We start from the raw sequence: 13,249 nt of genomic DNA, 5'->3' as shown, positions 1-13,249 counted from the left end.
TGCTAATTTCTGCAACACCCTGGGATATAATCCACCCAGTTCCGGACCGTTAAATTCATTCAAAATTACTTTTTTAAAAACCAATTCTTTAGTATGATCTTTCTCTTTTTATCCCTTAGTATGATCTTTCTTTTTTTGTCCCCACGTCCAATGCAGCTTTTGACAGTTTGGACCAGTCCTCTTTTCTTTTGCAAAGCTACAGATGCAAAATTGGAATTAAGGAGTTCAACTTTCTCCCTGTTGCTCTTCCTTAGTATAATAATGACTGTGACTTAGATATCAACTCGTTTTATAGGAGGTCTTAAAACTGCACATCTAGTGAAAACCAGAATTGTAGGCTCACAAATCTGCTTTTTCAGTCTCAGATTTTAAAGTAGGGATATGCACAAAGCAGAAATTTGTTTTGTTTTAATCCAGAATTAATCCAAATTATTATATTTCAAAGGTTTTTGCTGAATAATCCTGAATTGGCTTTGTTTTTGTAGAAACAACACCAAACACATTTTAGATGAAATAAAATTCAGAAGGATTTTGGAGAATGTTACACTGATCTTTTGGGATGAATGGCAAGGCTGCTTCATGACACCCTTCGTTTGACTCCCTTTCAGCAACTTCCCATGCAGCATATCATATTGGCCAACCCACTCTATAGTCTTTTTAGCTTCTTTCCTACTGTGCATTCTCTCAGCTCCCACAAATATCTTAGGATATATTCCACCAGGCTGCCCATCCCATTCTTCTCTGCTTTCTCTGAATCACCACAGCATTATTCTTCACTGCCTTCCCTTAGCTGCACCAAACTCCCAGATCAACATATCCCATCAGACAGCCTATGCATAATCTTCCATGCACTTTTTCTCTCTCTCTGTAGCTTCCATTAATATACTGGCCTATGAACTTGTTCCTTAATTGCAAGGCTTCCTTGTTGTAATAAGGACAGCTTTGCAACATAGCATAGCCCACTAGCCCGCTTGTTCTCCAGTCTTTCTAGTAGTTTCCTTTCCTTTCCTTTCCTTTCCTTTCCTTTCCTTTCCTTTCCTTTCCTTTCCTTTCCTTTCCTTTCCTTTCCTTTCCTTTCCTTTCCTTTCCTTTCCTTTCCTTTCCTACTTTCTCTCAACTGCTGCTGCATAATGTCCTTATTTTTTAACTGTTCTTATATTCCCACATAAGCTTTTGTCAGGAACAATTGCAGTTCAATCTATGTGTTTCCTTCTATATACAGACCAAGAATTTCTAAACATATAGTTCAGACACAGACCAAGCAATTTTACAAATTGGTTCAGAAATATTTCATACATTGCTATTGGCAAATATTCTAACTTTCAGATGTGACACTCAATCTGCAATTATACTATTTTTATGTAATTTGTTTTCATAGTCTGATTGACTTTCACTTGTACTATAAGCAACTTTCTCAGTTTTGCTTAGTTTTTGGTCCCTGTGTCTTCAAATATCTCTCATCTTCCTAACTCCAGGATTTTCTTCCTTGCTCTCATTTCATATTATTAATATGAATTATATTCCTGTTTCTGTGGCATTGCCTGCCAAAAAACTGGAATCCACTATGTGCTAAAGGGATGGGTAGCGCATTAGAATCTGCTTCCATTTTTGCTTCTGAACTGTTATGCTTTTTCTTGATAATGCATTATTGGACACCTATTTTTTTTTCAAAAGAAGAAAAATATATTCAGAATAACTATTTCAAATGGCTCATTCCTTTTAATTGGAAGTCAAGCAACAACCTGCTCCTGCCATAGAAACCATCATCTAGAATACTAATATTCAAGGAATTGAAAACCCTTAATAATGTATATAGATTTTTTTTTCTAAAGTGCTGTCTTCAGTTATAGTTGAGACTTCCCCAGGAAATTCTAGCCAGAAACTTTCATCATCAGCTAAAAAAGAGAGCTAAATACTGGATGCTAGGTAAAAGAAACATTACTTCTCAGCTTCTTTGGAATTTTCTAGTGCTAACTATGAAGCTTATGTTTAGCACAAACTGGAAAGTCTGTCCCAAAGGATACATTTCAAAATGGAAAACATTTTTTTAATACACATACTTTGATAGTGATGTGTTGAATAGGGTAAAGAAACTAAGAACAACAAGATAGAAGATGAGTTTTTCATTTCAACCACAGCATTCCTATGTATATCCTGGTTCTAGTTTCCAGATGCCAAAAGAGTTTGGTCAGTCTTCACATCAGAGTCATCTTATTTTTCTACCTGCAGGGCTTGAAGTCTTCTTTTGCCTCAAAATTCAAGAGGGCTCCCCACAGCAAAACAACAGAGTTGTAAGCAATATTTTTTATTATGATGTAGTCCCATCCCAAAAATAAGATTCTCATTCATTTCAATCACAGACTATGGTATTCTGCATATCAGTGACCCATATTATACCAGGCAAGTAGATATCTAAGTGAGCTGACAGGAGTTTCCCTGGATAGTTCAACAGAGGGAAAGGAGAATAGTAACCAGGATGCTTTGCGTGCTGAGATGTGGGATCTTCTGAATTGTTCAGTGCTGGGGGGATATCCTGAGAGTTTTTCATTGTGGGTAACGGAGTGAATGCTTCCTTTTGCCAAGTTAATAGAATCTGTATGGCAGCCTGATAATGAGTTCACTAAGTAAATGAACAGGAAAAATATATATGGAGCTAAAATAGAAATCTCTAACAATCCCTTTTCTATATAAGTCAACAGTGTAAATTTGGAGCCTCAGAATAAAACTAAAAAGAACAATACCTGAGAAAGGAACAAGAAAAAAGTAAAGAATCGCCAAGAAAAAATAAAAGGTTTTCTACTTGTATGCCCTGTGAAGCAAATGTAAAGCTGACTGGACAGAAATCTGCAGCTGTGGCCTGAAATGTTAATAGTATTCCTACCTAAAAACACCCTGGTGTATATTTACAGCAGCAGTATTTGCAGCAGTATTTGAAGAAAAAGTCAAAATGATTGGAGCACCAAAAGGCAAATTTGGAGCCAATGAAAAAGGATGATGATGTGCTCGTCAAAATAAATGACGCTCTAGAACAAAAGCTGGTAATACAGTATTCCCCATAAGCAGCAGACAAAGAGCAAATGCAGTGGGTGAGGGTAAGAAACATCAGACAAATGATATTGCTGCAGTTTAGTTTTCTGGCCTTGTTGATGAAACACTTTTGAGCATTCAAGAATAAAAAAGAGATGTTGCGGAGCAGGAGACAGGATGGTGGGTCCTTCTGAAAGACAGGGAGGATGAAGCTATACACTATACAAACAAGGAGAAGATTCATGGCAGTTTAATAGTTCATCTCTAAAAGAAATTAAAGCAAATGTATGCAGATCAATGAATCATGAAGTATACTATCTAGCAACAGCAAAATGCAAGGATGCAATGGAACACTTGCTAAAATAATTACTTTTTTTGCTGATACATGTGGGATCAAATTATATTTCAAAAAGCAGCTATAACCGTATTTCTAAGAACTTTGAAAAACTCAGAAAGAAGCTCAAGAAACTGGAAGATCAGGTTGTATTTTCACCCTGGTTTATGGAAGAGAATCAGAAAGGATACAAAGAATAAAAACTTAGAAGTCAATGTCTAGTCATATGAATGGAGAAATTTAGTTTCTGAAGCCATAGTCTGTTTTATTTATATGGTGGAATTACTGGCATGTGGGTTGTACTTCATACAAACTGATAAAACACGTCAATCTTCTCAAATCATTTGGAAAAAAAGAAAAGAAAATCAGAAAAAAAGATGGATTTATAGAGGTCATGGCCATCATTGTCTATAATGCACTAATATAAGAAATAATGTTCTTGCAATTACATTCCTGGTACAGAAAAGTCAAATGTAATTTAATAGATGTAACAGAGACCTAATGGGATGATATCCATCACTGGAATATACTAACCAAAAGAGATAATATATGCAAAAGGAACAGAAGCAAAAAGAAGTGAGGTGTAGATAGCAATAGCACTTAGACTTATATACCGCTTTATAGTGCTTTATTGCCCTCTCAAAGCGGTTTACAGAGTCAGCATATTGCCCCCAACAATTTGGGACCTCATTTTACCGACCTTGAAAGGATGGAAGGCTGAGTCAACCTTGAGCCTGATGGGATTTGAACTGCCAAATTGTAGGCAGCTGGCTACAGTAGAAGTAGCTTGCAGTACTGCACTCTAACCACTGTGCCACAGAGGCTCATGTTGTGCTGAACATTAAAAATAATCATCTTTATTTAAAGAATGGCAATGCTGCTGAGATCATTTCTGTTAAAATAAATTAAGGAACAATTCAAGAAAGCACTATTTTCTATTCTTTGTCTCCCAACCAGGGAAAAATGCAGATGTTTCCCAAACTGTCATTAATATCAGGGGGGAAATCATTGTGTTAATAGTTTTTCAGAAAATGCCTGGCTTTTTATTGTTGTGTTATTGTTGGCAATATTTTCTTTCAAAAAGTAGACACAGGCACAAGATCAGATACCTTTGATTAGATCCTAATCATTTGGAAATCCTTGTTGAGGAGGTGGAAGCAATAGTATTTTTGGGGAAAAGTTACCATGTAATGATGGAGTTCCGAATTCTTGATTTGAAGGAAATTGAAAACTCAGCATTGTCTAACATACACTCCAGATTTTAAAAAATGTATAGTATTTTAATAACTCAAAGCAGTGGCAAGTACAATAACATGATAAGAAATGCTGGTGGGAAAAGAAGCTCCAGGAATGAGGGAGTTCTTTAGCAGGAGATATTAAAAGCAATTACAAACAATTCTAGTTAGAAGAAAACAAAGTGGAAGACAGCCAAAGTAACAATAGCATATGTAGAAAATGAAAAATGACAGATCTGAAATAAAGCATACAGTGTCCAAATATGCAGATCTGAAATCAGAAAAATTAAGACTCAGAATCAGCAAAAGGGTTAATGAAGGAATTTAAGAATGACAAAGGACATTATATTCTCAGATCAAACCAGTTTCCAAATAAAGGCATCAACATTCAAACATGTAATAGGTGGGGCTGCTGAAGTCTGATTTTGGTTAGATCTTCTCCATCAAAGAATGTGTTGAACCAGGATTTTTTTTCTTTTTTTGATTAGAAAAAACGTTTATTTGACATAAATTTAAAACAGACAAATATATATATGTATGTATGTATGGTATTCAACTTTGTTCGGGTATTTTCCCATGTCATTATAGTTGTGCTTTTAAAGTTGTAGCAACGTTTCGGCAGAATCTCATCTGCCATCATCAGGCTTCTGTATACTATACAGAAGCCTGCAGATGAGATTCTGCCAAAATGTTGCTACAACTTTAAAAGCACAACTATAATGATGTGGGAAAATACCCGAACAAAGCTGAATACCATACATGTAAGTACCCGCAAAAACTTAAGAAAACAAATATATATATACATGTACATATACATATACATGTATATGTATGTGTATGTATATGTATATATATATATATATATATATATATATATATATATATACACACACACACACACACACACACACACATACATGTATATATATACATACATGTTCGGGTCTTTTCCCGTGTAAGATTACACGGGAAATAATCTTACACGGGAAAAGACCCGAACACACCTAGACCTACATACCTGTACCCGTGAAAATCTACAAACACACACACACACACACACACACACACACACACACACACATATATATGTATATACACAGACACACACACACTTTACAGCATATCTTGAACAATGGTTAAATTTTTTCTTTTATCATTGACGTGATCTACCTTGTTACAATAACTCCTTCGTTCTTTTAATGTTTTAATTTCTCTATATAGTTTGTAATTAAATGCACGTCTCCCATCTTTTCCATAACTTATCTAAATATCAAATATTACCTTTTCTTTAACCACTCATACCAAATGTTCCATATTTCATAATAATCACTATCTTGGTTGTTTTTTTAACAGTTTGGTTAGGCTATCCATCTCAGTGCACTTGTGTATTTTTTTAATTACCATATCCTCTGAAGGGATGGTAGACAATTTCCAATTTTGTGCGTAGCTTATTCTGCACCAGGAAATTTCTGAAGATCAAGAAAAAAGGTCAGGATTGAAGACTGAGACTAGTAGAAACATGTTCATGGAAAGCCTCTAGGAGATTTGGTGAATTGGTAAAGTACCATAGCAATGGAGAAAAGCAAATATTCCTGCCTTTAAATGAGGAAAAGGAATGTCTTGGAAACTAAACACCAATCTAACATTAGTTCCAAGAAGAGGAGGAGAAGATCAAGGAGTTGCTGATCTGTAAACAGGTTGAAAACAATGCTGCAGTTACCAGATGTTAGCATGGATTTGTCAAGAACAAATCTTGCCAGACTAATCTCATTTCACTTTTTGATTAGGTCCTTAGTATCATAACCTATCTTGATTTCAGCAAAGCATTTGACAAAACATGACATACTATCACATATTCTATGTTTTATATATGTATCTATATATATGTCATCCAATCTATGCTAATTAAGTATGGATTGGATGGCATGAGAGTTAAATATAGTTATAGGAGATACCTGGTATTTATTAAAAACATCTTAGCATATTAGTTAATTGCAAATATGACCTACCGGTAAATGGCAGCTACAAGCCAGGGAATGTAATTTCAGGTTGCACCAATGGAAATATAAATTCCATATTACAGGAAATAACCATTAAATTTTATTCTACTTTGGTCATTCTAACCTGGATTACTGTATTTTTTGGGGGGGGGACTACGTACTTAGGAAAGTATTATGTGATATTGGAATGTATGATGATCAGAAACTAAGTCCTATAAAGGGAGATTTGCGGTGATGGTTAACTTTAGTCATTGAGAGTTTGGGGGTATAAAAGCTATTTTGAAATACCTGAAACAATGTCACATATAAGGTTAAGTTCTGTTCATGTTCATTCCAGAATGCAGGACACGGAATAATGCAGAGCCTCCTCAACCCCTGACTACCGGGCTGGGTCTTATTTGGAACTGAGATATGCGAGGTGGTAGCTCCACTCGATATGTGCACGTGTAGCTCCACTCACATGACTGGTGCCCCAAAGGCTTCTCTTCTCTTGCATCAATGGAACTGCATGTGCATGCCGGCCTATTGTTCAGTTGCTCAATTTCCCTACCCTGAAACTGGGCCAACAAGCTGCCTGCTCCCAATATTCCAAAAGCGGAGTGGTGAGAGCAGAGGCTGAGTGGATGAGTGACCCCTGCTTAGTTTTGCTGACTCACCGAGGTTACCTACATGGAACACCCGATTCGCTTTTGAAGCGTCAGGCAGCCTCATTGAGTCTGAAGGAGCACAAGACTGCATCCCCCACAAGCTTCGCTTCTCCTCACCAAAACCTTTTGCAAGCTCACTAAAGCCTTCGGGGGAAGTGACCTTGTACCGCTTTGGGCCTTCCGTCCCTTTGCAAAAGCTTTTGGTACAGAGAAGCCTGAAGGAGCGCGAAACCGCATCCCAAAGGCTTCTCTCTTGTGAGCGGAGTCCACCAATCGCACTGCCCAATTTCCCCTCTTCCCCACCAGCTGGGTCACCAAGTCGCAAAGTTTGAGGACAGCTGGAATAATGGATTTAAATTACAGAAAGGCAATTTCAGTTGAAAGTTTAAAAAGGCATCCTAATAGTTAAAGCAGTTCAACAGTAAAACCAATTAACCACAAATGTAAAGAGCATCCCGTCACTGAAATGGCCTCTTCCAACTCTGGTTCTAAGTGTTCATTATAAAACACTCATATGCCACATAATTTAATACATTTTTCTCTTCTTGGTATTTTCTGGTAGCAGTTCCTTGCTGTCTCAAGAAACAGATTTTCGGTTTTGAATAAAGGTGCCATAAAATAATGCATTCCTTCAAGAAACATTTTACAGTTCTGAAGTGAGATGTGGATATCAAATCCTAGATCTCAAGTGGTTACAGTGACACAATACGCTGCTGTTTGTGAGTTTGGTTTGCAACTTCAGGCCAAACAAAATATTATTTAAATTCTGTGTTGGTTTTCTTCTGTTAAATTTTGTACTTTTATTTTTGTACTTTAATTTTTGAGCTTGTCTTTTCCTCTCAAGCTTAAAAATGCAGAACCTCAGCTTTTTACTTCTGCATGTTTAGTGAACACTACCCATTTCTCTAACACTAAACTAATCATCAAAACACAAGTCAAATTTAATTTTTTTCTGTTCTGAATACTGAGTGGAGAAGAAGTTTTTAACTAGAAACAAAATAGATGCATTCTTTTGTTTAATTAAAACAGCTAATTTTTCCATCTCTGCTAGCTCCACCACTTTTTCCATCCATTCTGCCATTGTAGGAATTGACATATTTTTCCACTGTTACGCATATAGAATGCTCGCTGCAAACAACATACATAATAACAAAGTTCCAAATTTTTCAAGATCCTTGTCCCAGAAGAAAAACTTGGTTTCAGTTTTATATTTGTTTTAAGGCTCTTCTGAATCAAAGTATGAATCCGGCCCCAATATTATTTTGTTTTGTAACAAGACCACCAAAGATGATAAAAAGTATCTTCTTTACAATTATATTTCCAACAGAAACATCGTTGATAGGCATTAGGTACCAGCAATATATCATTTTGTAAAAGTTTTCTTTCAAATTATAATTCAGTATAAATTTGAAACCATTTAGTCATATAGGAACTTATCTTTTCTCCTTTAAAAATGCCTGATCTTCTATCCCAGGACAAGAGAAGAATTGGTATCCTTTCTTAATTGGTTTGCTCTGGCACTTGCAGCACAGAATTATTCTTTGACTCCATGTGTCCAACAAATGTGATTCAGGTTTCTTGAAAACCTTTCTGAAAGTTCTGCATACCTTTAAAATGAATTCTTTTTTTCCTGAGTTATGCTTTGTGCATTCTTTGCTTTATTTGTGAGCACCTTTAAAAAAAATCCAGACTTTGAAAGCTTTCTCAGGATATCACTTCTCTGTAATGTACTGTATTCTTTTAAAAATATTTACATTTGAGAAAATTATTTATGGAACATACCAACTTCCATTCTCCACCTTCAAGTAGCATTGCATACTTGGAACCTGTGCTTTCAATATTCATGCTGGCACCTTTTGAACATTAGGCTAATTATTTCATTTTTATATTTTTTTTCCATTAAGAAAGCCTTCTCCACACCAATTGCTTCCATCTGTGGTGCTAATTAATTTTGTTATCTCAAGAATTATAACCTCGCTTGCTAATGATTGTACACTTCACTCTCTCATACACATAAATTTGACTTCACTCAAACATTAAATTCCTCTTAAGTTGTGTTCACATTTGGATTGTGCTGTGTTTCTTCTAAACTTGATTATGCCTTTTAAAATTTCTTTACATTTCTTGAAAATCAGCTGGCCTTTTGAGTTTTATATCCTATCTATGGCTCTGTACACAAAACACTTGTTCACAAGTTCATAAGGTTTGCTCATTGATTGTGAAATACCACTGAACTGAAATCATCTTCCATTAGGGACCAGAATACTAGAATAATGGTGATTTTTCTAGCATTTTTCAATAGAATCACTTTTTAATATGTGCTGGACCAGTCATCAAAAATTCATATGCCATAGTTATCTAAACCTGAGATAATGGCATTGATCATGATATTCTGTCTTGTCTCCTCTGCTTAAATTTATATCTGTCCTCCACAAATAAGTTCATTATTCACCCATGTAAGTGATGCACAGAGAACAAGAGAAAAGGTAAGTTGTATATATGTAACTTTGATACTATAAATAGCAATTTTCTATCCACTCAACTAGTAACCTCCTTTCTCAAGTTCTTGTTATTTTCATATATCTGTATCCACTATATTGATAAACAAACTGAGGAGAATATGTAGTAGTATTTCTAGGATCATAGAACATAATATTGGAAGGAATTAAGGGGATCATGTATTGTAGAGCAATGTTTAAACATTTGTGAATCCTATTGAATTGCATAAATATGACCTGTAATATGATCCATTCTCTACCTTAAAACTACATAAAGAGAATTCAGTTAAACAAATGAGTCAAAACTTTTATTTTTGTTAATTGATCTATTGAGGAAAATGATTCAAATCTACATATATGTATGATAAAAGTTTGTTTGTTTGTTTTTCACACTTGTGAACTGCCCATCTCCCTCAAAGAGAAATTGGCAATGACAATAAAATGTCAAAACATAAAAAGAGTATATAAAAATGTTAAAATTAAAGTTTTAGATTTTAAATTATAAAATGAGGCAAGAATAATTAAAACCTGCTAAAAATAGTTAACAAAAGCTGAGGGTGGGCTCTCATGGCACAAACCAATCCTATAATTGAGTGTTCCTTTGGGTTTCCCCTTTGAGACTGCAGACTGTGTTTTAACTCCTTTTTGGAAGGCCAGGAATTTAGGGCTTGCCTCATCTCCAGGGAGAGAATATTCCATAGGATGCGGGTAACAACAGAGAAACACTTTTCCTGGACCCTGCCAATTAGAATTCTTTAACTGATGGGATATGCAACATACCTTCCCTGCCTGACCGGGTGGGATGGGTGATGTAATGGGCCAGTTCCTTAGGTTTCCTGGCTCCATGCCATATAGGGCTTCACAAGTCAGTATGAGAAACTCTAGTTCATTTGAAGGGGAAAGTAGAGTCAGGTGTTTCAAACAATGGAATAATAATTAGATTTGAGTATAGGAATTACTGCCTTATTTATAGAAAGGAATTCTATTCACTATCAAAATCTGATCTTTACAATCCAGGTTTGTAAAAATATGTCGTGGCTCAGACAAGGACTTCCTGAAACCAGATGGAAAAAGTTAACAAAATGATTTTTAAAATGTTTAGAGTCTACCAATCCATCCCAGGTGGACTTGTAGAAAGGGAGCAATTCAATATAATTGTGCCCTCCTCAGGAGTGTTCAATCAACCAAGATCAAACTTAATGCAAGGTATGTAATACTCCAGGAGGTTGCAAACAAACCTAGTATATGCATAACATCTAAGAAATTCAAGGCCTTTAGCATTGGTTATGATAAGCATTCATGGGATCACGATCAAAAGATCAACAAACAGTAATAATGTGCTTGGCAGGGTTGAAAGGAAAATGCCAGTACTATCCAAAGAGAACGTTGCTGCCCAATTATAAGACCATGTAGATAAGCCGGAAAGTTAGAAAGGCAAAAGGTAAATATTGTAATAGAATGGGCAGATGAGCTTGAGGGAAAAGAATAAGAGATGCTGCCTAGGAAACAATCAAAATGAGAGAGGCAGGAACCTCCACTGGCTTAATAGAGAAAGAAACCTAGGAAGGACTCATCCTAATGGATTAAGTAGTTAACAGTTGTGGCTGGAAGTTTGTTCTTTCAGACTTGCAAGATGCTATTAATGTAGCTTTACCATAAAGTAGATTTAGCTCATCTAGATATGGTTTCTGCCTGGGTTACCTGAGTGGGGTGTCATTCAGTAAACAAATCAAATTAAAAAATGGAATGGAATGGAAACACATAGTTGCAATTATAGTTGCTGCCCAACAGTGTATGCCAGTTACTGAAAGAAGAGATTCCCATAATTTTGCCACATACAAAAATGCAGCTTTGGGTCATTCTCCTCATTAATGAGCAAGTGTAATGCTTTAGACTCATTTGTTTAAATTCATTTTCTTTAGTTTTAGGACTTGGGTGGAGAACAGATCACATTTTGTATAACTTAAATATAATCCTATCTTATAAACTTATAAATTTTAACTATCTTTTCAATTTTCAATTTAATTTTAAATATCACCTTAGATGGAAAGTCCACCATTTCACAAGACAGTCTTTGGTTGAAGAACTAACAGCATTAAGAAATATTTCCTAATGTTCAAGTGAAATCTATTTTTTCATGATTTAAATCCATGATTTCTTGAACAACTCTGAACAATTGTTCCTTTTTCTACATGAGAAATCTTCAAATTTCTGAAGGCCACTATTACGTTTCCACACAATAGTTTGTTCTCCCCTTTAAACATGTCTAATGCATCCAACTATCTCATATCATGTTGGTTGTTGTCTTCAAGACATGTTCCAGTTTGCCAATTCTTTCTTAAAATTTGATGCCAAGAACCGAAGGCAATTTTCTAAATATGATGTGACCAAGACAGAATAGGGAGGAACAATCATTTCTCTGATCTTATACTCTACTTTTGTATAGGATTGCATTTGCTTTTTTGCAGTTGTATCATAGTGTTAGCTCATGTTTAATTTTTGATTCACCAGGACACCTTATTATTTTTGCATGTTACTCAGTAAGGTTCACCCACCCAAAAGTTTGATTTATTCTATCCAAATATAGGATTTTTCAGTTGTCTCCACCAAAATTGATCTTGATGTTTCTAGATCATTGTCAAGGTCTTCTTGAATGTTAATATTGGCCTCTAAGATATGTGCTATCCCTGCTACTTTTATATCGACTAGCCATCTTTTATAAACTTATTTTTTAATTCTCTTTTCTAAGTCATTTATAAATCTATTCAACAGCATAGGGCTTAAAAGGGAACTCTGATATACCAGCTCTGATGTACTCTGGCTCTGATGTACCAGTCAACACTTCCAATTTGATGTTGAGCAATTGACATATACCTAATAGATATGATTGTTCAGTCTACTATACTAATTTTAATATAATCCAGCCGACATTTTGTCCTTTTCACTACCAATATATCATTGGAATCTTTACTGAATGCTTTGCTGAAATTAAGGTATACAATATCCATCACATTCCCATGGTCAGCTAAACTAATCGTTGATCGCAGAAAACTGAATCATGTTGGTTTGGTTATGATATACATTGTATATTTGAGAAATGGCAGTTTTCTCCTACAAATATCACATCGGTGTATAGTCACAGATCATATCTACACAAATATCACTTAAAGAACATGAACAGTCTGTCTTGTTATAGTCTTTTGCAAATATAAAACTGTTTTTTAAAAAATCTTAGAGATGTTTGGTTTTAAGAGCTATATAAAAGCAAAAGTTTAACATATTCTAATATTCATGACTAATGCTGTTACATGTTTTTATTAAAAAACTGCAGTGCTGTACGAAATAAAGTATAACAAGGAAAGTAGCAGAATTTTTCTAGCCATTTACCACATCTTATATATATACAAGATATGAATCTTCCCCATGTACTAGAGAAAAACAAGGCTGTCCAACTGAGGGCAACGAAACTGCCTTTTAAAAAATATTATACACACATCTTGCATTATTG

General features: G+C 35.2%; 1 protein-coding gene across 7 annotated transcripts in view; it reads left to right on the top strand.

Moving 5' to 3' along the window:
- DOCK3 (dedicator of cytokinesis 3) overlaps positions 1 to 13,249 on the top strand; it is a 177,279-nt gene that overhangs the window by 101,954 nt on the left and 62,076 nt on the right. The gene's annotated exons all lie outside the window — the stretch shown is intronic.

The sequence above is a fragment of the Pseudonaja textilis genome, chromosome 2, assembly GCF_049901715.1.
Source record: "Pseudonaja textilis isolate UNSWEBS1 chromosome 2, rPseTex1.2, whole genome shotgun sequence".
In the NCBI taxonomy this organism is placed as follows: domain Eukaryota; kingdom Metazoa; phylum Chordata; class Lepidosauria; order Squamata; family Elapidae; genus Pseudonaja; species Pseudonaja textilis.
Note: the sequence above shows the minus strand (reverse complement) of the source record. Positions and strands in the feature narration are given on the sequence as shown.